The following is a 25,712-nucleotide window of genomic DNA, read 5'->3' on the forward strand; positions in this document are numbered from 1 at the left end:
GTTCCATGTCATCATTCTTTTTAAATAATTTTTTGGTCAAAAATAGTATTTTTTATTTAATTAGGTCCGTAATATATCTCAAGCAGCAACTTAAGGTTTGTCACTCCCTGTCATTCCCGAAGGTATTTTTTTAAAAGTCCCCTATTAAAAGTACAACTAACAGATAAACAGCAGTTTATTTAATCAAATTACAACTGACTTTAAAACAGAAATTTTCAGTATTTATAGGAAATTAATAATTGATGACGACCTATTTGCAATTTTTGTCGAAACTGCTGATAAACTGGACTATTATACTACAATATCACTGGCAATCGGAGTTAATGTATCGTAATTTCTCCATCCTCTGAGGAAGTTTTGTGAGAGATGAACAAAACTCTGTCTACTGTTCCTGAGGACTCTTGGCTTTGGTCAGGGATATCTTCTGCTGTGATTGGATTCTGCTCATCTTTTCCTTTTTTTCAGTTCAGAAAACCAAAAATTAGAATGATTGCTACCAGGATATATATCGGTGGAGTCAATTTTTGTGGCTGTGGTCCATTTTTATTGGGAGGATGGACTGAAATATTTCTTTTTCCTGTGCTAATTTCTGTAGTTCATCGGAATTTTGTTCAAATTTAGGGGTTAAACTATTAACCTTTTAAAAGTTGTTTTTCTTTGAAATAGTATCAGTCTTAAATGTTGATAATGCTAGTGGTTCTTCTTTAAATTTTGTTTTGCAATTCGTATAAACTTCATTATAGGTTCATAGTTCATATACTGACAGTAACTCAATTAGATAGGTCCCTTTGAGTACTTTTATTTCAGTGGTGGTGTAATAGGAAGATACTTTCGTAGCCTTTGGAAAAACAGCAATGTTGTTTATCTGATACCTTTTGGATGATCGTTGTAGTTACAGTGACAGGAACACTTTGGCATAGGGCAGCATCAATGATTACCTGTAGAATTTGGATGATGCATTTATAGTTCATGATAAATATAATTAAAAAAGAAAATCTAAAATAATATTTCCTTATACTGGGATTTAATTTCTTTCGGTTTTACCAATGAACCTTAACGACATAAAGATTCAAAAGAACTACTGAATTTTTTAGCACATGCGTTCTGGCTAAAACAGAACCTCACATTTAAACTTTCTAACAATCAAAAATTTATTGCCGACAATTCAAAGAATTAGCTCCTTTTAAATGTAGTTACATTCGGTTTTTCGATTAACCTTGGGTAAACCTTTACGATTTAAGTTCAAAGCTACCATACATTTCCAACGTTAAAAAAACTTTTTTTTGCACATAGTAACAAAAAACACCATTATGTTGTTACTAGAAAAGTTTTTTAATATTTTAACTCTACAATTCTAAGTTACGGTAAGATAAATAATGTTTTTAATAGATAATATTAAAGCTTATAGCTAATAGCTAATTATAAATTATACTCTTTCAGCCCTGAAGAAGCCAAATTAATTCTTTTTGGCGAAAACGTTCGGCGAAACAATTGATACTCATTAGTCTTTCTTGCAGATTTCCCCAATATTTAAGAGTTTACTATATACATACATATATATATATATATATATATATATATATATATATATATATATAGATATATATTATATATATATATATATATATATATAAAATCTTTTATTAAATTTGTTATTAAAATATAGTTAGTAAAAGGACTAAATGTTTAGCTCATAAACAATTATATTAATTTGTTATAACACGCTTATTAGTAGGCTCAATTAAACACTAGTGAAAAAGTACACTTTTATAATAAAACAAAACCTTCTATGACCACTAGAAGATAAAAATAACACTAGAAAAGAAGATAATTTTTTTTAAATCATATTTCTTATATTTACTAACATTAAGAGCTAAGTAAACAAATTATAAATAAAGATCCAAATTTTATTATCTATTTCATAGATGGTATATGCCGAGAAGAAGTAAAAAGGTATAACTTGTTAAAATGATGGTACTTGTAAAATACTGCCACGGAAAAGTGGAGGGGTAAACTACAAAAATAATATTTATACCTATTAGGTAATCCAATTATAATAAAAATATTTATTTTTAAAAAAAAAAAAAATTAAAAATTAAATAAAAGGAATAAATATATTTGAACAATTTATAATTAATATTATATACACTTATCAATAAAATTTAAATATTTCTTACGAAATAATAATAAAATTCAATAACGTTTTTATGAAAAAATCTAATTAGATTATTTTTCGAGGATTTTCCGAGATATGAAAATAGAACAATTCTTACTATTTTGTTAAGGTACCCCAGTTAAAAAAATGAGCGTTATACGTGCGATAGAAGCCAAGATATTTAAAATTTTGACACCGCGCTTCAATTTGAAATTTCAATTTATAACTTTTTACTTCTTCACTGTATATGGCATCTATAATATAATTTTAGTTCACATATCACATAATATAGATCTTAATTTAAAATGATTTTAATTTTCAGCTGTTCAACGGAAGTATGGTTTTAAGAATAAAATGCTATTTGGCTTCCTACCTAGATTATAGAAGGTTTTGTTTTTTTAACTGTGTTTTTTATCAACTTTTGATTGTGCTTACATATAAACATGTGTTATAAACAATACCAAAGTTATTGTAAATGTTTATACGCTAAAAAGTCTTTTTTAAACTGTTTTTTAATAAAAAAAAATTATTGTGTTTAAAGTGTTTTTAATTTACACTTAAACTGAAGCTTTAAATAATGGATTGCAGTTTACAAAATACCTGTAGAGTAGTTGTTTGGGCAAGTAGATTGTTGTTTAAATATACGCTCTCCGGAATAAACAGATTAATAACCTATTATAGCAAACAAACTATTTGATCTATCTGGGTTATATTTAGCTCACTTTAATAACTCATTAATTGCCATAAATTAAAGTAGATATATATGTCTTTATGCAAAAAACAAAGTTATTAACATGGATTGCTGATCACCTACCATTTATAAAGATTTTAGAACCTTGAAATATCTGTATTAAATTTTTACGTAATTTCCTTACAGTTTTTTACATTAGACTGGTCCAGAAAGTCAAGAAAAAAAATTGAAAAAATCTTATACAAGTATTTAAAGTTTGTAAACGGTATATGAGGGGTAGCTGATGACAATGATGTGAACACGTTCTGCTAATTTTAGTAGAATAAAAGTATAAAATAATACATACAAATTTAAAAAAAAAATGGTTTTTGCTTAAAACACGTTTTTTTATAAATTTTACAGGAAAATAAATAAAAAAAAAGGTATAGATAATAAACCGGTTTTTTACTACTGAAAGTTTCAAAATTAAAATACACAAAGAATTGACCGAGGTAATTTCAAAAATCCCCTATTTTTCCATTAATTTATAAATTTAAATATATTTTATATTACATCATACAACAATAATTTATATTTAATTATAATATTTTAATATAAAATCATAACATGTAATATAACTATTGAAAATTGTGGCATTTAATGAGTTATTAAAGTATGCTAAATTTCAAATAAATCGACTAAATAGCTCATAAGTTATTCAATTTGATTTTCCCGAAGTGCGAATATTTAAACAACCGTACTTACCTAAACCATCCTTGTAGAGGTATTTTGTAAATCGCAATCGATTCTTTGAGACTTCGTTTTTAAGGTATATTAAAAACATCTTACAATTGTATTAAATGTATTATTAAAAAACTGTTTAAAATAGGTATAACTTTTTAGCGTATAAACAATTATAACAACTTTGACATTTTTTATGTCATACACTTGCATGTAGGACCATTAAAAAGCTGGTGAAAATACACACTTTTTAATAAAAACCGGAATCTTCATGATCAATAGGAAACCTTATAGCATATTTTTCCATTGGTTATTAACATTAAGAGCTGAAACTTAAAAATTTGTAAAAAAGATCTAAATTGTATAATCCAACTGAAATATGGCATACTCAGTGAAAAAGTAAAAAGTTGTAATCCATTAAAACGATGGTACTTGTAAAATATGGCCACTGAAAAGTGGAGGGGAGAACCTTCCGCTGCAATATTTCAGCTATTTTCTTGTTATTGTTTATAGAAGATTCTGATTTTTTTTGAAAAGTGTGCTTTATTCCAGCTCTTTATTGAGCTTACTTAGAACCATGTGACATAAAAAATAATAAAAATATCAATGTTTAAGAGCTAATAAGTCAGACCTTTTTCTGACTTTTTCTTAATAACAAATTTAACAAAATAATGAAGTGTTTTTAAAAACCTTATAATAAGAGCGTTGAAAAATTGATTTCGAATTACAAAATACCTCTAAAGTAACTGTTTGGGCAAGCGTGATCTGCGTGAATTTTGGGATACTTTAATAATTTATTAACTGCGATAATTTTAAGTAGTCATATTACATGTGTTATACGAAAAATAAAGTTATTAGCATTTATAAATTACTAAAAAAATAAGTGTTTTTTATAATTATCTCAGTAAATTAATTATTTATTAAATTAAAAAAAAATTCTAAATTAAGAACTTTTTATGGTCTACAACTTTTATTTAAAACATTTTTTTCTAGAATGTATAATAAACTTTTTATATGCAAAAGACTATGTTTTTCATTTTAAGATTGTTAAAAAAAAAAACAAAACAAAGTCAGCTAGCTATACGTCTTCACGGATTTTTCATCAGCTACCCCTCATATACCTTTAGAACCTTCAAATATCTGTATATTTGATTGATTTTTTCAGCTTTTTTTCTTTATTAGGTAGCAGGTGAGCACATTTTTATAGGGACGAGAGTTTATACTTTACAATCGGTAACAAGTTCCCGAAAATAAATTCTTTATCTTAAAACTTCTTAGTGTCATTAGCGCTAAAAACTCATTATAAAGATTAAAAGCAGTGTAAGGAATGAGAACAACGTAAACTTAGTGAACAAATCGTTAAAAGGCGATTGAGTGTTGCTAATTTGAGTTTAACAAGATCAATTACGTGGATTTTAAGGTAAGAAATATTAGAGATATAGCAGGATTTTTCTAATTCTGATAAGTCTTAATTTTTAGCTTTTACATTATTAAATTACTGACTTAGATAAGAAACGTCTGACTATATTGAACAGTTTGATTAATTTTTTCTGGACATTCTCCCCATTTTTGACACCGGTTTTTTAATTTTTATTAATTATACAGAATAATTCTTTAAGAATTTTAATTAGACGTTTTAAAAAAGCTTGACATAATAAATATCTAAAAATTTAGGATATGGGGCTTTTGGATACACCCAATTATTCTAAAATATTTAGAGCCTACTACCCTTTCCTCTTCTTCTTAACATGCCATACACCAAAGTGCGTAGGCGACTCATTACTAGAATTCTGTTCTTGGCGGCGTGACACAGCTCACCTATATTGTGTATTCCTGTCCATTCTTTAATATTCCTTAACCAGGATATTTGTTTGCGACCGGCTCCTCTCCTACCTTCGATCTTTCCTTGTAGGATTAACTGTGGTATTTCATATTTTGCTCCTCTCAATATGTGCCCAAAGTAACCAATCTTGCGTTTTTTAATTAATTCAAAGAGTTCTCTTTCCACGCCGGCTCTATTAAGGACATCATCGTTTCAAACTCTATCCACCCAAGGTATGCGCATCATTCTTTTCAATGGCCACATTTCAAATGCTTTAAGTTTGTTGATAGATGTTTTTTTCAAAGTCCACGTTTCCATCCCATAAAGCAAGATGGACCATATGTAGCACTTGACCATTCTGTAGCGTATTTCGAAATTTAGGTTTTGATTACATAGGAGCGGTCTGAATTTCACAAAAGCTTGTCTTGCCATATGTATTCGGGTTTTTATCTCTTGTTGTGAATCCGATTGGTCATTGATTGTGGTGCCAAGGTATTTAAAAGTTTTCACTCGTTTTATCCGATCGTCACCTATGCATATTATCGGGTTTTCTGGAGGGTTTCTGCTAATGACCATATATTTCGTTTTCAAAATGTTGATTTTGAGGCCATATTTTTTACCTATGCTATTCACCCTATCAAGTAATAACTGCTGATCTTCCAAATTATTAGTTATAATCACTGTGTCGTCCGCATAGCGTAAATTGCTAATTGGTATGCCGTTCACCTTAATGCCTAATTCCGTGTCTTCTAATTCTTCCGCAAATATATTTTCAACATATAAATTAAAAAGCATCGGAGAGAGTATGCAGCCTTGGCGGACACCTTTCCGGATTTCAAATTCATCCGTATATTGCTCTTGATCAATCCTCACCTTTGCCATTTGGTTCCAGTATAGATTCTGAATAATTCTGATCTCTTTCTGGTCAATGTTGGCCCTATGTAGTAGTTCCATCATGATATCATGTTTAACATTGTCAAATGCCTTCTCGTAGTCGATGAAGGTGAAATAGACATCTTTTTGTTGATCTAAACAGTTTTGTATTAAGGTGTTCAAACATAAAATTGCCTCTCTTGTTCCTAGTCCTCCCTTAAAACCGAATTGTGTTGACCCGCTAAGTTCTTCTAGTATCTTGTACATTCTTGAGTGTAATATTCTAAGGAAGAGTTTCAGCAAGTGATTCATTGAACCGACTAAGCGGTGTTTATTGCATTTTGTGGCATTAGCTGTTTTTGGGATCATCACAAAGGATGACTGCAGCCATTCTCGCGGAATGTAACCAGTATCATAAATTCTATTGAACAGCTTTACCAAGATTTCGATATTCTCCTCGTCTAGTAGTTTTATTGCTTCTATATTAATTTCATCTGGACCTGTTGCTTTATGCATCTTTGTAGTTCTAACTGCATATTCTATTTCACTTCGCATTATTGATGGCCCTGATAAGTTTTCGGAAAAAAATTTGCGCGTTGGTTATGTTGGTCTTTCGTCATTAAAAAGTCTTTTTGCGTATTCTTTCCACGCCATTGCTATCTCCTCTTCTGACTCTATGTATTCGTTTCTATCGTTGCGTTATTTCTGTTCTGTGGTGGCTTTTGTGTATATTCGATATTTCTTTGATCTTCTTATGTAGTCCAAAACTGTCTCCTTTTTCCTGCAATTGTTCTATTTCGTTGCACCTTTCCACCATCCAACGTTCTTTTGCTTTCTTAATTTTCTGGCGAATTTCTTTGTATATCTGTTTGTATTGTCTTGATTACGTTGTTGTTTATGTTGCCTTCGCTTTTCCATTAGATCCCTAATTTCGTCCGTCATCCATTCGTTATGCTTTCTCTTTCTGATCTGTGTTTTAACTTCCCTGTTTACTGCCAGAATCGTTCCTTTAATATAATTGACCATCTCTTCAATATCATCATTTTGTTCTATTATTCGCATTCTTTCATTAATTTGATTTGCATAACTCTTCTTCAGATTTTCGTCTTTCGTCAGTTCTCTTATATTTATAGGCGTGATGGTGTTTGTATTTGTTCTCTTAATTTTTGCTAGTTTTAACCTCACATCTGCTATTAGCGGATTATGATCGGATGCAATATCAGCACCTGGATATGCTGCGATTCTTTTGATAGCGTTACGAAATCTTAATTATTCGATTTGGACGGTCTCTTGGTGATTTCCAAGTATATAACTTACGAGGTGGGAGCTGAAACCATGTGTTCATGACGACAAAACCGTTCTCCTGGCAGAATTCACACAGCAGGTAGCCTCTTTCATTTCTAACTCCAAGGCCGTACTCTCCAATTATGTCTTCATATCTTCCTTTACCCGCACCTTGGCGTTAAAGTCGCCCATTATTATGTTTATGTCCCCTTTCTTTGTTAGTCTTATTGCTTTTTCCAGATCTTTATAGAACTTAGTTATTTCTTCTTCTGACTTATCTGCTGTTGGTGCATATGCTTGTGTCACATTTATGTTTACTGGTTTGCCTGCCATTTTGATCAACATGACTCGTTCGGAAATTGGAACAACATTGGAACAATTGGAATGATTCCTGTCAAGAGCAATAGCCACTCCATGTCGGTGATGTCTATCTGTTGGGTCACTACACGAGTAATACATAGTAATCTTATCTTTCGTAAACTGTCCAGATCCAGTCCATCGGACTTCACTGACTCCCATTATATTTATTTCCAGCCGATTCATTTCCTTTATAAGGTTGTGTAGTTTTCCTGGTTCATAAAGACTATTAATATTCCTTGTTGAAATTCGTTGGATATCATCTATTTGGCACCGGAAGATTCTTCGCACCCTCTGACCATCTAAGGCCTGCACGGGACTGAGGGCCATTGTTTTGTTTTGTTCTGCCATAATGAGATGAGTTATTCTGGGGAAAAGGTAGTGTTGTGGTATCCCGTTACTTTTAACACCGCAGTACCACAGCCATTCAAACTGTCCTAGTCATGCCTGCGGAATTCCAATAACAAGCCAAACCAAGATAATTTCTTTTGCGCCTTGCGTTGGTACTGGTGATCGCTGCTGCCCTTCACCAGGGTTGAGAACTAGGAGGGATAAATATGGAGGGTGTAGGATAAAGGTTATGGGACATGAGATTCCACGGTGTGGGATGGTGGAATATCATGAGCTAGCGTGGGCAGGGTCGCTAATCCCTGAAGTTGGTCTGTTTCCACCGGGATCGTGAAAAGTACCCACCCGCTACCAGAATTATAATTAAGGAAATCGATAGAACAGTTTTTAAGAATTATCTCGATATTAGATTGCGCTACCTTATATTTTTGGTTTAGAAGATATGACCAGTTTTATTTTCAAACATGTCTGATTTGTTTAATATAATTTTTATATAAAATATTTCATGTTACATGTCGACATTTTTTTTTTTTTTTTTTTTTTTTATTTACAAACTCGCATCAGCCTGTAAGGCTATTAGCGAAAAAAAGAAAAAGTAATAACAATAATTGAACAGTGTAACAATTAAATTTTGTATAAATAGTTTATTGCTTTAAGATATTGGATAATCACTTTGGCACCGCACTTTAAGAATAGTTCTCTCAAATTCTCCGGGATTCCGAATTTACACCTTTCCGCACTGTGTAACGGGCACTCCACTAGAAGGTGTTTTATTGTTAGCGGGGTCTCGCAAGCATAACACTCCGGTTGTGGATCCCTTGTCATCAGATGTCCATGTGTGAGGCGACTATAACCAAGCCGCAGTCGTGTGATGATAACCTGAGAAAAACGATTGGTGGAACTATCAGACCATGGTTGAAATATTGGATTTATCTCTAGTAGTTTTGCCTGTTTTTTACACCATCTGCTATTCCATATGTTGACTATTTTGCTGTGGAAATATGATTTAAGATCTGTCGCTGGAGTTTTTGGATAGAATTCAATAGTTGTTTCCTCTAAGGCTTCTCGAGCATATTTATCCGCCAAATCATTTCCCGTGATTCCAACATGAGATGGCACCCACAGGAAAGCAATGTTTCTGTGGTTTAGATTATGCAATTCTTGTCTAATGAGTTTGGCCACAGGATGGGAAGAATAGATTTTTGAGATGATTTCTAGAGAACTTAATGAGTCAGTAATTATTAAGAAATTAGTTTCAGGACATTTTGTAACATGACATATGGCTTTATATATTGCAAAGAGTTCTCCTGTTAAAATAGTATTCGTCTCCGCTAGTTTATATTTCTTTATTTCATCATTTGTTACAAAGGCAGATGCTACACAACGCTCTGTTTTAGATCCATCTGTGAATAACTTTTTGAAGGAAGAAAATTGAGAAATTAACGTTTGATATTTAGAATTAATTAGATGACAATTGCTTTCTTTTTTATTTTCTGATAATAGATCCAAATTTATGTAAGGAGAAGACATTAGCCAAGGAGAGGAAGTTGGCATCTTGCTAGGATAGATTTCGGGGACTTTAATGTTTAATTCATTTATGATTCGTCTGCATCTTTCGTAAAAGGGAATGTGGGTTTTTGCGCGCTGGATATTCGAGCAGCGAATGGTTTGGTGATATTGTAAAGAGTACCGCTTCGATGCATAAGAGAGCATTAATTCCTGTCTTCGTAAATCTAATGGTAGTTCACCCAGTTCGGCCTGAAGACTTAAGATAGGGGTTATGTCGACATTTTACATGAAATATTCTGGATATATATTATCCAAGCTCTAAATGCAAAAACCGACGTATCAACAGCCGACTTCGGTGCAAACATCGACATATCGAAGTCAACTAACAAGAATAAATTTGGATGTACCACATGCCTAAGGCGCATGTCAGACTAGAAGAAGGGATGGTTCAATAGTTAATGTGTGTAGACAAGCTTTTACGGATATTTTATGAAAAAGACATAATTTTACAGAATATTGCCAAGAGGTTCAAATATTGTAATAAAATGATCAAATAACGTCATGGAGGACACAGAGCGAAAGAAAAAAATTATATAAAACGAGTTGTTAATAAAAAAATTGTGAAATCTGTAAAGTTCTATGAGTCTCATTTTTGTCTCTCAGTGAGTCTCAAAGTTGTGGAAAATATATAATAAGACTGGTTAGGGAATGGTTTTCAGATACACTTTTAAGCGACAGTATATTATTGGTTTTGGTACCAAAACTGACTTATGTTTTACTTGTCTACAATTTAAAGACAAACTACAAAAGCATTAGATGATGGCACAAAAATCAGATAATGGATTATTAGCGTTTTAACAAAAGTGTTTTTATGATCTTTTAAACGAAACTTAAAATTATGATGACGTAGTGATATTCAGCTGTTATTGCCAAAAAACTACGTACTCCCAAAAATAACAGACCAATCAGCCAATTTAGTATACAACTAAATGTTTAGCATTTTGCGATAGATAAAGAAAGTTCCAAAGGAATATTGGATCCATCTACAGTTATATCCTATGCATGGGCAAAACTCGATCATCAGAGGAGTTTTAATGAAATAGCGTCAGCACTATACCATGTCCTTACATTATTTGAATTAAGAAACAATGCACAACCCGTTCGCCCCTCCTGTGATGGCTGTGGGGCTCAAAGTAAGAACTCCACAGATATAGGAATGTTATCCAACAGGCTACTTCAATTGAGTGCCTTAGGCATTAAGTTTAAATTCTTTTCTAGTTGTAGAGACTAAAAAAACAATCCTGCAAAACCCTCAAGCAAAAAATGTATGTTAACTCCATTGTCTTTTGCTAAATTCAATATCTCAATAGAGGACTGGCTTTCATGATTATCAAAAATCAGAAATTTTATACAAGAATGTTTGTTGACTTTTGTACAGTTGTGTTAGATATTTCTTTTAAGTTGGAAATGCGTGTGCCTTCAGAAAATTCATCAAATCGCTTCAAAACTTCCTCTAAATTTAAAAAAATGCTTCAACATTACAACGAATTAATGATGTAGCCCTGGACAAACATTTCGGTTGTCAAATACTGAGTTTATGATGACGGCACAAAAATCAGATAATGGTTTATCAGCGTTGTCACAAAAGTGTTTTTATGAGGTTTTCAGAGAAACTTAAGATTATGCTGACGTAGTGATATTCAGCTGTTTTTGCTAAAAAACTAAGTACTCCCAAAAATAGCAGACCAATCAGCCAATTTAGTATACAACTAAATGTGTAGCATTTTGCGATAGGTAAAGAAAGTTAAAAGGGAATATTGGATCCATCTACAGACATATCGTATGCTTGGGCAGAACTGGATAATCAGAGAAGTTTCAATAAAATAGCGTCAGCACTATAACATGCCCTTATATTATTTGAATTAAGGAACAACGCAAAACCCGTTCGCCTCTCCTGTGATGGTTTTGGGGGTTATATGAATGCTCCAACAGGCTATTTTAATTGAATTCCTCAGGAATGAAGTTTAAATCTTTTTTCCAGTTGTAGAGACTAAATCCTAAGAAACCCTCAAATAAGAAATTTATGTTAACTACGTTGTCATTTGCTAAATTTAATATCAATAGAGAAGCGGCTTTCATGATTATCCAAAATCAGTAATTTTATTTTTGGTTTTGAGCTGTTCGAGTCCGGTATAAAATGCCGCATTAAAGCTACAGATATTCAAAGTTCATCCATCCTGAGGGATGTGCAAATTTTAAGGTACGAGCAGTTGCTTCGTTTAACATGTAATGCTCAAAATTAATTTTTAAAAAGATCATAAAACGAGGTATTGCAGTTTTTGAAACATTGGAGAAAAAGTTAAGTATTGTAGCAAGTCCTACTTTTGTAAAATTTACAAACCTGTTGAACTTCTAATGTAGCACGTTATAACCAATATATTTTATTCGCAGCTTGTAATTTTATTAATATGATTTACTCTCTTAGTGCAAGAATCTTTGATGACTTTTGTACAGTTGTGGTTGGTGTTTGATGTTTCTTTTAAATTGACAATGGTCGTGCCTCCAGAAAATCCATCAAAATACTTCAAAACTTCCTCTAAATTGCGAAAAAATGCTTTAACATTACAACTTATAGATTATGTAGCCCTGGACAAGCTGCAACATTTCAGTTGGCAAATACTGAGTTTATGATGACTCTTTATGAAACCTTGAAGCCGGCCAAGTCCATCAGATTTCATTTTTTCCCATTTGTTAGACATATAAATATTGTTATACAGACTAAGTTCGTAAGCAGACTTCCTGTTTAAACTTTTAACAGATCGTTTCGATTACAAGAGAGGTCATAAAACTCTTTCCTTATTTGGGGCAATCGCTTACTATTATCATATTCGTGAACTGATATTGGAAGTAGAAGATAATATATATTTATTAAGATAAAATTTGCATGGACTGAATCCATTTGATTACCGAAGGTTGTATACCTTTTTCTGCCGAATCAGCGTTAAAACATTTTAATAAGGTTTTGTGAAATTCTCCCTGTATATCTATAACCGCATCTTATGTTACTTCTTTTGACAGTAGAGCATTTTCAAGATATTTAACAAGAGAGTGCACGACATTTTTGGCGAATTTGTATGGTTGATTTGTAAGGTATTTTTCCTGAGGCGAATCTGTTAACAACTATATTAGCTTGCGAGCATGAGGATAGAACTGCTTGATCCAGCTGGAAAAAAAAATTCAAACAAACTTAGGATAAAAATGCCAATTGTAAGAAGAAAGTAATTTTTAACCTCTCGTTTATTATTACAAAAGCGTAAAAACAACAGATGCCACCAACAAAATTCTTCCTCTAAATCGATCGACCTTAAGCTTCATATTTAATAAACATTTAACAGAGTTCAATTAAAGTTTAGGCTTGCATACCGTTAGTTTTTTAAATATAAAGTAATTTTTAATATAAAGAATTGCAATTTAAACATAGTTATTGGGTAACTGGAACTAAGAAATAGGTTTATTTTGATAATAGTTTTGAAAAAAAAAAGTAATAAAAACATTTAAACGGTTTAAGCTGTAATTACAGGCCAAAATAGATCTTCTTTGTATAATCAGATTTTAATTCAAATTAAATTACTCACGTTGCCTGAAAATTAAAAACCTAAGAGAGTAAGGACATAATTTCTTTCCAAATCGGTTTACCATCGACTCATTAAAAGTTGTAGGAACATGTTTTCGGTAACTTAAGCTGTATATTTAATATTTATTTTGTAATTTTACTTTATTATAAAATCTATAATTTAAATTTTCTTTTATAACAATATAATTTGTCCCACGGTAACTTTGTTCCTTTAAAGTTTCATGTTGATTTATTTTGTCATTTAAATGTTTCTTTTAATATTAACTTTATTACGTTTCTTTACAAAAAAAGTATATTTAGATAGAACATATACGAATAAATATATTAAGACATTAGATCTAAAAATTTAAAAACTGAAAAACTCTGATCAGTTGCTATCATCAAGTCCTCGTAGACACTTTGTCTCAGGACCAGCAACTTCATGTAAAGTCGTACGTTGCCATGTTATTAAATCCACTGGTAACTTTAACATCTTAATACCTATATAAGATCAAATAATGTAAACTTAATTTTAAACTACAACTTTTAACTGGTTTTACCCAGATATTTAGATGCTTAAACATACCTAGACACTGATGCTGGAATATGTATTCCGAAAACGTTTTGTCTTTATAATATAGCCCGATTGGGTTTTTTAATTATATACCTGTTATAAAGGATTTTAATAAATTTTTTGTGATACATGGTATACAGCCAGCTACAGGAATTTAGTTTCCTTGTGAAAAATAGGATTGGTGATGTCAGAATTTGATGGTAATATTTCTGAAGCCATTCGAGAAGCCAAAACAAGTCCGAAATTGCAACGACAGCCCACATAATCAATAACAATTATAATTATTAGTTACCATATTAATAAAACAATGGGTCAATTTACGTAAGTTAGTAAAATTGTTAGATAATTTAAAGTAATAAATTAAATCTGCACTAGGAGTAATGGTCAATTAAATTATAAAAATTAAATGTGTTTTTGACAAGAATGAAGGTTTTTAATTTTTATTTAATATTCATATTGTAAATGAGATACTTTCGGAGAAATAACAAATTGGGCTAGATTTATTATTTGCCTGAAATATGCTCCAATTACATCTATGGATGTAGAACGTGCATTTTCCATGTACACAACATTTAAGTGGTCGAAGACAAAGTTTTAAGACCAAAAATGTTAAAAAGCATCTAGTTTTAGCTATTAATGATAAAATTTTAAATAGTTACAATGTTTAATTAATAATTATTATTAATTATTTAGTTATTAATTTATTCTGTTACATGTATACCTATATTATGTTTGTTATATCCACTTTATGCCGTAGATATACATATATATATATATATATATATATATATATATATATATATATATATATATATATATATATATATATATATATATATATATATATATATATATATATATATATATATATATATATATATTAAGAGAGCATCGATGATGGAATAGTGGTTCCGAAAACGTTCTTTGATATAGCTCGATAGGAATTTTATATCAATAGTAGTAATTCTACCCGTCGCTGGCGACGGAAAGTTCATTCAATGGCAATCTGCAGTGACTCGTTAAATTTTTAAAACAATAAACTTCTTTTATGTAAACCAAGTAAATATAAAGTATGATCTGAGACTCTTCTGACTCTGATGTCCTGTTTCGTAAGCTTGTTCATATTTTCAACATCATTGACTGCTACATGTCTTTGTAAGATGAACTGATGATGCTTTCTGAGCAGAAAGCGAAACGTCTTCAATAAATAGATGAAGTAGCCACCTTTTTTGTCTTTTATTTCTCCACTTTGACCGAAAAACCCACCACTCTTCAAGTGTACCTTAGTTTATATATATATATATATATATATATATATATATATATATATATATATGTATATATATATACATATATATATACATATATATGTATATATATACATATATATATATATATATATATATATATATATTGTTATGATGTGTTTTTTGTTTGAATGATGAGCAATGAGTATTTTTAATAATATATTATATAGGGTTTTTATCGCGGTTCTCAAAGAATTGGCTTGTAAGTACTTTTTTAAATTATCTTTATTATAACTATTATGAAACACACATACTTATATATCTAACCTAGCCAATGTAAATTTAAAATAAACTATCTTTAAATTGATACTCTTATAAAACTAATTAAATTCTATAGACAATGTAAAATTTAAACAAACTATCTTCAAAATTGAAATGGTTATAACACTAACTAAATTATATTAACAAAATTTTGTACCTTTCTTTCACTGAATGCCTAAATGAACTGTTTTCCACTATATATATTCTAATCACCACTGAATGTCTTCGTATTTCGGTTATCCTTGTTTTTGTGAAATTTATTTTTTCAATTATCAGCTTCTACCAATTTAAGATATATTTTTCTTCACCAGCATTTATATACCACCAGCAAACACCATTTATATTTATTCTTCTTTTCAATATACCAATATCCAATTATTATAAGTTGATTTATACTAATCTCCAATCATAATATAATTTTAATTCCTTCCAATGTCCATCCAATATTCTTCTAATATACTTTTATAATCTTCAATAATTATTTGTGTATAATTATAAATGTGCATTAAATATATGCATAATTTTTTAATCTTCATTTAACTCACTATATTAAACAATTGGACTATCTCCAACTAACTTTCATATTTCTTATTAAACTGCTTGACTGACTTACTAAAACTGTGAACAATTGATTTCACTAACTAATTGTATCTATCTTCTACTAACTTTCATAATAAACTGCTTGACTTCTGACTAAAAACTGCCATCTTGAATCCAAATCACGGGTATTTATATCCTTTTGGATATTCCAGAACCATCTGGTAAGAGATCATGTTCCATTCGTTCTATTAACTTCTATATAGATGTTCTCGAAAAAAATATCTGTTCGATCCACCGCCATAATCATTATTTCGAGAATGTTCGACCGTAAACAATGGTCAAATTCTGCACTCTGGAGAATTCGTTAATGTTCCATTGATAATTTTGTTGACATTTAGGCTTTTCAGATCAGAATAAACATTCAAATTAGTAAGTAACACTCTAATTTAATAAAATACACATTTCAAACAATATATTATTATAACCCCACTTTATATTCGTAAATATTCTTAAACGTCACTTCAGAGTATAAATATCTGTCTATCACTCACTGTATAGTTGGTTGCCTAGTCACATGGCTCACTTACATATATCTACCACATTATAATTACTAAAATACAACTTTTTACAATTATTATATGCTAATTTCTTAAAATGCCCTCACATAAATATATTTTTATAAATTTCTCTAGTATATAACTTATTTTAAAATAATCAAATACTTTTTTATATCTAATATTATATAGTATATAACTTATAAATTATTTTCTATAAACCCCAATCGTCACAATATATATATATATATATATATATATATATATATATATATATATATATATATATATATATATGTATATATATATACATACATATATATATATATACATATATATGTATATATATATATATATACATATATATATATATATATATATATCTACGGCATTAAGTGAACTCCGCCCATGTTAAAATTCAGGTTCAATTGAGCTCCGTGGTCAAGTGGATACCGATATACGGAGCTCACTTGACAATTCCGTAATATTGGTTCAGTCGATTCATCAGCATGTAGAGTTTAATAATTTATCAAAATTTTTTGGAGCCCGTAATTACCTCTGTATCATAAATGTATATCGCTTAGTTCACGTGTATATATTATAGGGGTCGTTCAGATCTTCTTCATTGTATATTTGAACCATACGTTTATCGGTTTAACTAAGCTCTGAGAGTTTGGCAACTGTGCGATTATACCGTATATTTTCAACATATACCCTGAACGGTTTATATGGGCTCCTTATTTTTATCTACTGTTTGTAGACAGTGGAATGTCATACGCATAACACTGTGTAACAGAGGATATCATATTACCTGGTATAACTACGTACTAAAATGTAACTGGTTCTTTAAAAAACAGGTATGAAGATACAAAACGATTTGGGCTTATTATTGAATGGAATGTTCGCTTGCATAGAAAATTTTATTTTTTCTGTATTTTTAAAGATGTTGTTTTTTCATTTAATATAATTTTATTAGTTCAATGCCGGACTTGATGTTTTTTTTAATTACAGAAATTTCGTAATATATTTTGTTTACGTGAGTGTCTTTGTACATTTTATGTAAGCATCTGATTAATAAAAACTACTTTTATTTTATTCAATCTTCTGCGATATATTGTATAAAACTTTTTTAATATTTTAGTTCTGGTCTTATTTGTGTACTACATGTGATATCTCGATAGAAGGTTATCTCAAAATAAATATGGTTAAGTGCTACAATAGATATTTTTGTGTTAAAATGGGTAGTAGTGTGCACAAAAAGAAAGAATGGTTAATTTGTCTAACAAGGTATATTTGGCAGCAGAAGCATATAGTACAAGCGTCTATGTTTTAAGGGCGGAAGGACGTGCGCCTCATTTTTAGCTGACAAGCTTGCGAAGAATATTATTTCTGGTCCTCAATTTACCTTTTAGTTTTAAACAATAATCTATGACTGACCCGGTGTGATACAAACTATTTTCAAGGAATTTATAGGAAGTCTACAGTTCAATGATTTTATGACAAGATTGGATGTTCAGTTTTGTGAAAACGTCTATGTTGAGGAAATTGAAGGAGCACCCACGAGTTTTTCAGGGGTTTTGGCTGAAAATTTATTCATAGTTTATTTTTATTGTGCAATAATAGGTATCTACCGGTATGGATCGTTTGTTTGTGTAAATGTTATACAGTGTAGGTGCCTTTATGCTACCCCAAGCGAGACCGTTCTTCATCTGCTACTCTTACCAGTGAGTGATACAAAAAATATTCTCTTATGTTGGCATACGCAGACAATGTAAGTGAGCTTGTTATCTAAGGGGATATCATATAGTTTTTGGAGAAATATTCTGTAATTTAAGGTGTCTTAAATTGGTTGAAAAATACCACCCCTGATACCGGATATTTTTCGTACCCGTCTTTTTTTTTGCCAAGTTTAAGCAAGGTAACAACTTTAGCTTGTCTCTAAATTTTGGCTATCTCCATAATTTGAATACAGTTGTTCATCATGAGGATAAGCCATTGTAGAGTGTTTTTGGTCCAGGTTTCGTAATAAGCTTTGTGCTCAGATCCTCAATGTCGGTAGTTGTATTATTTTTCATTAAATATGTAGATGGTGGATCCAAACTCAACATCGTTAAAATGTTCTCTCGGCTGACTGGTTTTGTCCTTTCTTACTTTAAGTTATTCTTTGCTTCTTTTGCGACAGAAATAGCATGTCTATATCTATGATCTGGTTTTCAGCGATCAGCTATATACCAAATACCCTAGGTTAGACCCTATATGTGTTTCCTGCACTAGAGATAAGTTACATTCGTGTTTAGCTCATATGTCTGATAAGTTTAAGTAAAGTAAAGTTTCTTGATCTCTAGATATACCCTTAACAGTTATAGACATATGTTATTAGAATAGTTGGTTCTAAAAAGGACCAATTTGACAAAATCATATTAAAGGGGTGACTGAAGAATTAGCCGATTAATTAATTAATCATTACCCGGGGTATGCCCGATTGCGGTGATCTTATTAGTACTTCAATCTTCCTTAACGCGCGTTCTTTGAATCCCATAAGTAATGCATAATCTTTTACTGTTTATTAAAAATTTAAATTTTACATGCCGTGTATTACTTTTTGACGATATTTCGAATCAGATTTGTATAGTAATAATTTTAGGTATTAAAGAGCCTCTTTGTGAAAAATAAATAAGTTTGTGATATCGGTCGCAACTCATATCTAGATAATAACAAAATAAACAGTTAAAATAAGTGTAAACAATTTCAACTACATATATCGGTGCCACTGTTTAGGTGATGGGTTTATCAGAGATTATCAAAGATTACATTTTAATTCAATGTTCTATTTACGTATTTTCAATATTAAAAAAGTAGGAAAAGACATGTTTATGCTTTTATTTTTTTAAATCTATTCTATTTTCTTTTTAGAGTTCCGTCTTTTTTGAACGACCTGTGTTCTTTTTTTAATTGGGCACTTGTCCAAAGCTATGACAAATACTCTTTCCTCTACTATTCTACATTAATATGACTGATTCATTATTTTCTCTAAACACTCTGTCCTCTGCTATTCTACATTAATATGACTGATTTATTTTATCTTTCTTGCAGCAATTTTAATGTTTATCCTGTGTATCTTTTTCTTCTTCTTCTTCTATTTATATAGACATGACTGTCATTTTTCAATGTGCCTCCAGTAAGTTGCCGTTCCATCGTTTTCGTGATCTTCCTACTGATCGTCTTCCTACGGGTTGACCGTCTCTTGCCATCTTTACTACTCTATTTGTTGTCATTCGGCTTATATGATCGTTCCATTCTACTCTTCTATTTCTTAACCAGTTCTTGATCTTCTCCATCTTGCATCTACGTCGTATATCTGTACTTCTAGCTCTGTCCCATAGTGGCTTACCATCAATTTTTCTAAGTGTTTTCATCTCTGCTGTTTCTAATATCCTTTTTGTCCTCTCTGTGTCAGGTCTTGTTTCTGCCGCGTATGTCATTGGTCTGATGACTGTTTTGTAAATTCTGCCTTTCGTTTCTTTCCCGATAGTTTTATTGCTTCATATTGTTTCATTTAGTCAGCCTGCGGCTCTGTTTGCTCTATTCACTGGATCTTCCACTTCAGTTTCGAGCTTTCCGTAGCTAGATAATGTGATGGCTAGATATTTAAACTCCATCACTTGTTCTATTATCTGACCTTTCAGCTCCAATTAACATCTTAGTAAATTTGCTGTTGTAACCATGAATTTTGTCTCTTTTGGGGAAATTAACATGTTAAATTTTCTGGCAGTTATATGAAATTGGTGCAGCACACGTTGTAAATCATCTTCATTTTGAAAGAGTAGTATTGCGTCGTTTGCACAGCAATTTTAATTTGTTTTTCTTCCATTTGGTATCTTTTTTTAGTTCTTACTTTTTTATTATTTCATCCATAATCAGGTTGAACAATAGAGGACTCAGGAAATATCCCTGCCTTATCCCATTGTCAGCTTTATTAGGGTCGGTTGGTTCTTCTTCTACTTTTACTTTTATTGTGTTATTTTGGTATATATTTTCGGTCGTTTTGATTTTTCCTAGAGGTATCTCTCTTGCGTACAATAAGTGGATAACGTTTTTTAATTTGTGTTTCTTCTGCATATCATTATTTCTTCTGTGTATTAAAAGTTAAATTTTGCTTATTATTAAGATTCCCTTAACGTGTTTATTAATTGTCTTGTTTCTGCAGTACGAATATATGTGTATCATGATAGATTGTAATGCATATTTCATTTGCGTTTGCCAATTACTTTTTCACTTCCTCAGCGATAGGTCTTTTTTTCCTCATCAATAACCTTATCTTATCCTCGCTCGATACAGGTATTCTAAGATATTTATATTTCACTATATGCTCTATCATTTGGTTTTTATCTCAAATTTGCACCTATGACGAAATTTATAATACATATCTAATATCTGGTGCTTTCATATGAAACTGGAATAAAACACTTGGTAGATAATATTTATTTGTTTTGAGTACACTTTTTTTAGAACCTAGTACATAAAGGAATAAATATTTGTCTGTTTAGTGTTTTCCAAGTCTGTAAAACATAAACAGGCTTAAATATTAGATTATACATTTATTAAGAATATTCAATATCGAAATTGAAGATTTTGTATCACAAAATATGAATAGGTTTTTACATTTTGTTTGACGTTTTAATCTTCTAATCGGAGTTCATTTTTCAAAAAACTATAAAATTGTGAGAACAAATTGCTATATAAAAGTACGAGGCAATATTCTCATGCTGTGAGCTTTGCTGCTCTGTTACTTGTATAACGCTTAAGCTATTTTTAATTTTTTGTCAATATTTTTGAGGTGTTTCCTTAAATGACCATGTTTAAGGTTAGTACGTTTGATTAAATAAAATTGATATTAATTTAATAGTTTCCATTTTATTAGTACTGATGGTATATAACTAGCATCTGTTGGTACTATATATCAATTTTAACATGTGGAAGTGAGAGCACTCTCTTGTTAGTATTTTCAGTGTAAATTATGTGGCAGCCGTAGCTCAGTGGCTGTGTTACTGGTTTAACAAGCTGGAGGGCCCGGGTTTGAATCCTGGCACCAACAAAATTTTCAATTTCTAATTTAACTGCGCTGCCACCGTGCTTCGGAGGGTACGTAAAGCCGTCGGTCCCGGCTACGAAAGTAGTCGTTAAGTCATGTTAGGGGCGCTTGCGCGACCTGAAAACCCTAACACTAGACCTTGGCCAGAAGGTTACACGAACTTACTTACTTACTAGTGTAAATTATGACGAAACCAGAAATAACCCATAATATTCCCCCCGTGTGATCTTAGTATTTCCATTGATTGAATAATATAGGGTCTCCAATATTTCAGTCAATGGTATGTCAGAGTGGTTTTTATTAATTTTTATATATATTTGCAATATGAAGAAGAAAGTTCAGTATAGGCAGTTAAACAGCTAACCTGTCAATTTAAAAGTAAGAGCAAGTACCAACTTGCTGAAAAGCATACCCATACACAAAAGGGATGATAAAATGTAGTGCACAAACTATAGCGGTATAAGCTATATATTAATTATTAGGATATACAGATTTTTTTCTGATAAACCTATAACGATTGAGTGAATAGCTGAACTATCAAATAGGAGACTATTAGTGTGGAATTAGAAAAAACTTAATAGAGACCTGGACAAAGAAATGAGAGATCAAGTACTAAAAGCAAATAGACTGGCAGGATGCCTTAATAACACTATATGGCTAAACAGACACATTAACACTGAGATGATATCAATTTATAAAGCCAGTGTAAGACAAATAATGACATATGCTTCAGAAACAAGACCCGGCACAGCCACAACGCAAAGAATAATGGAAACGGCAGAGATGAGAGTACTGAGAACAATTATAGGAAATACGCTGAGAAATCAAAAGAGAAGTGAAGACATTAGAAGAAAATGTAACGTAAAGTGTATAAATGAATTTACACAAAATAGAAAAAAAGAATGGAATAATTACATAAGCAGAATGGAGGAGACCCGTGACGTCAAAATTGGAAGAGATAAGTCACGAATCGGCAGAAGAAGTATCGGATGATCGCGCAAAAAATGAAGTGATAACCTTCCATAGAGGTATTATTCCACCAATGAACAAGTAAAATTGCTTATAAAGAGAAATAATAACAAGAAAAAAAAGTAACATCTCTCAGATAAATAAGCGGAACAACAGAAACTGAGTATAAACGTGAAATTCCAGAATTAACATTAAATAAATTACCGCAAATCGTACGAACTGAAATAAGTGTTATTTTCTGCTCATATATATAATAAGAACTATATTTAAACCAAGTGACAGAAAAAAAATTATATATACATTTACTTCTAAATGATTAAGGTCTATAAAATTATTATTAAAGTTAAAGCTTATACAAGCGACAAAGTTTTTAAAACAATTAGACCGAACATAATATCATAACTGTAACACATAATATATACGGAAACAATAAAGAAATAGATATGTTTAGTGGTTATGAAACCGCTTGTCGTCTGCCATGAATTTTATTACAGAATCAAGTTACCAATACCATAAGACACCAAAATATTTTGTCTGAGTAATGACTTACTACGATAAAAAGAAATAGAATACTTTTATAATACACAACGTTATAACGTTGTGTAAACGCATGTTAATAACAATTGGTAATAAAGACATAAAGATACCCACTAGAAAGTTTAAAATTTCAAAACTACAGTAAAATAAAGTTCAAGTATATTATTTTCATTATTTGTTCAATACTGATGCCATCAATTTTTATTTTACATCTAGTTGGTTCTTTGCTGACTACTATTGTTTTAGTTTTCTGAGATGAAATTGTCATAATAAATTCATAATGCCAGGTATTTTATTTCCATTACCTATGTGGTTATTCCATTCTTTTTTTCTATTTTGTATCCATTCATTTATACACTATACGTTACATTTTCTTTTCGATTTCTCAGAGTATTTCCTGTAATTCTTCTCAGTACTCTCATCTCTGCCGCGTCCATTATTCTTTGCGTTGTGGCTGTGTCGGGTCTTGTTTCTGCTAATGCCATCAATTTCTATTTTACATCTGTGGTCCTGTGCTGACTACTATGGTTTTAGTTTTCTGAGATGAGATTGTCATATTAAATTCTTTTGCTCTTATGTTAAATTTGTGGACCAATCTTTGCAGACTATCTTCATCTTGGGCTATTAATATTGCGTCATCTGCGTAACGGAGTATTTTAATTTCTTTGTTTCCCATTCTGTATCCTCTTCGTTTGTTAACGCTTTTGATGATTTGATCCATGATCAAATTGAAGAGCATGGGGCTCAATCTCAACGAATCCCCTTGTCTTATTCTGCTACCTATTTCTATAGGTTCTGTAAGTTGTCCCTCTATTCTGACTTCAATTTTGTTGTTTTGGTCGATGTTTTCGATAGTTTTTATAATATTTAGGAGAGCTTCTCTATTATACAGAAGATGGATTACATCTTTCAGTCTTACTCTGTCAAACGCTTTCTTTAGGTCAATCAGACACAGAAATGCTAGTCTATTATACTTCAGTGATTTCTCAGTAATTTGCTTTATAACGAATTTTGTATCTGTACACGATCTACCACTTAAAAAACCCGGTTGTTCATCTGCTAAACTTATATTGTGATTAATTAGCACTTGTAAAATTTTAGTTGTAAGTTTTAGCGTAGTATTTAACAAGTTTATACTTCTGTAGTTTTTTGTCTGTTTTTATCTCCTTTTTTATATAGTAGAGTTAGTTCGCTCCTTCTCCATTCTTCCGGCATTTTATTGTGTTTTATAATTTTATTAATTAATATTGTTAATTGTTCTGTCATTGCTGCTCCACAATATTTCAGTATTCGTTTGGTATCTCGTCTTGACCTGCTGCTTTTCTGTTCCTCAGGTTTTCAAGTATTTTCCAAACTTCCTGTACATTTATATTAAGTTCTTTATATGTTGTAATTTCTGATATTTCCGGTTCTAGCGTCGTTTGTTCTTCTCCTGTATATAGCTTTTTTAGGTAGTCAATCCACGTATCATTTTTTATGTATTTTAGTTCTATTAGTTACTTTACCTCCGTTCTTTGACGTCTGATGAAGCGCTATATTTCCTTTTGCAGACGAGAAAAATTATGTTCCATTTCTTTCGAAAAACGTTCCCAGTGACCATTTTTTATTTTTCTTATAAGTGCATGTGTTACGTTTCTAATTGTCTTGTAATTATGTTATGCCTCTTGTGTTTTGGTTGACATGTATTTCAGGTAAGCTTTTTTGTTTTCTTTACATTTTTCCTTCACTTTACTTATATTTCTTTTACCGAGAACTTTCTTGGCCGAGGCTAAGATATTAGACTTAAGTATTGTTCAGCTTTCTTCGACTTCATCACTTTCTGTGATATATGTATTTCTGTTTTTCTCGGTTCTTCTTTTCTGGAATAGGTATCTTGTCGAGTCATCCTGTAAGCTTTCGACTTTTATCTTTGTGGTGTATTTCGGTGTTTTGTTATCACATATATGTGTTTTCATTCGGCACAATACCAATTTGTGATCGCTTCCTATTTCTGCTGATGTTAGTGCTATCTATTCAACAGAATATAGTCTATAATAGATCTTTGTCCTCTACTGTTTTCAAAAATGTATTTGTATTGTTCTTTGTGAGGGAAAAATGTATTATTATTACGTATCTGGTTTTTGCTGCAGAGGTCCGTTAGAAGGTTTCCGTTTTCATTTCTGATATTTTCGTTATATCGCTGTTTTATCGCTGGAACTAAATCATTGCCAACACGGGCATTAAAATCACCCATAATGATTATATATTTATCATTTGGGGTCTCGTTTATTACAGTCTGAAGGTGTTCCTAGAAGTTTTCCCTTGTGGTGGTATCTTTGTTGTTCTCTGGAAGTGAATTGCTACCACATGCAGAGGTTTAACATCCAGTATAATTTTTACACTTACTATTTTTATATTTGGTGTAAAAAATTTTTGTGTACTAACAGAGCGACTCCTTCTTTGGCTCTGGTTTCTTTGGCAACACCACTGTAAATCATGAGATGGTCATCTATAATAATTTGACCCT

The sequence above is a fragment of the Diabrotica undecimpunctata genome, chromosome 6 (assembly GCF_040954645.1).
Source record: "Diabrotica undecimpunctata isolate CICGRU chromosome 6, icDiaUnde3, whole genome shotgun sequence".
Lineage (NCBI taxonomy): Eukaryota > Metazoa > Arthropoda > Insecta > Coleoptera > Chrysomelidae > Diabrotica > Diabrotica undecimpunctata.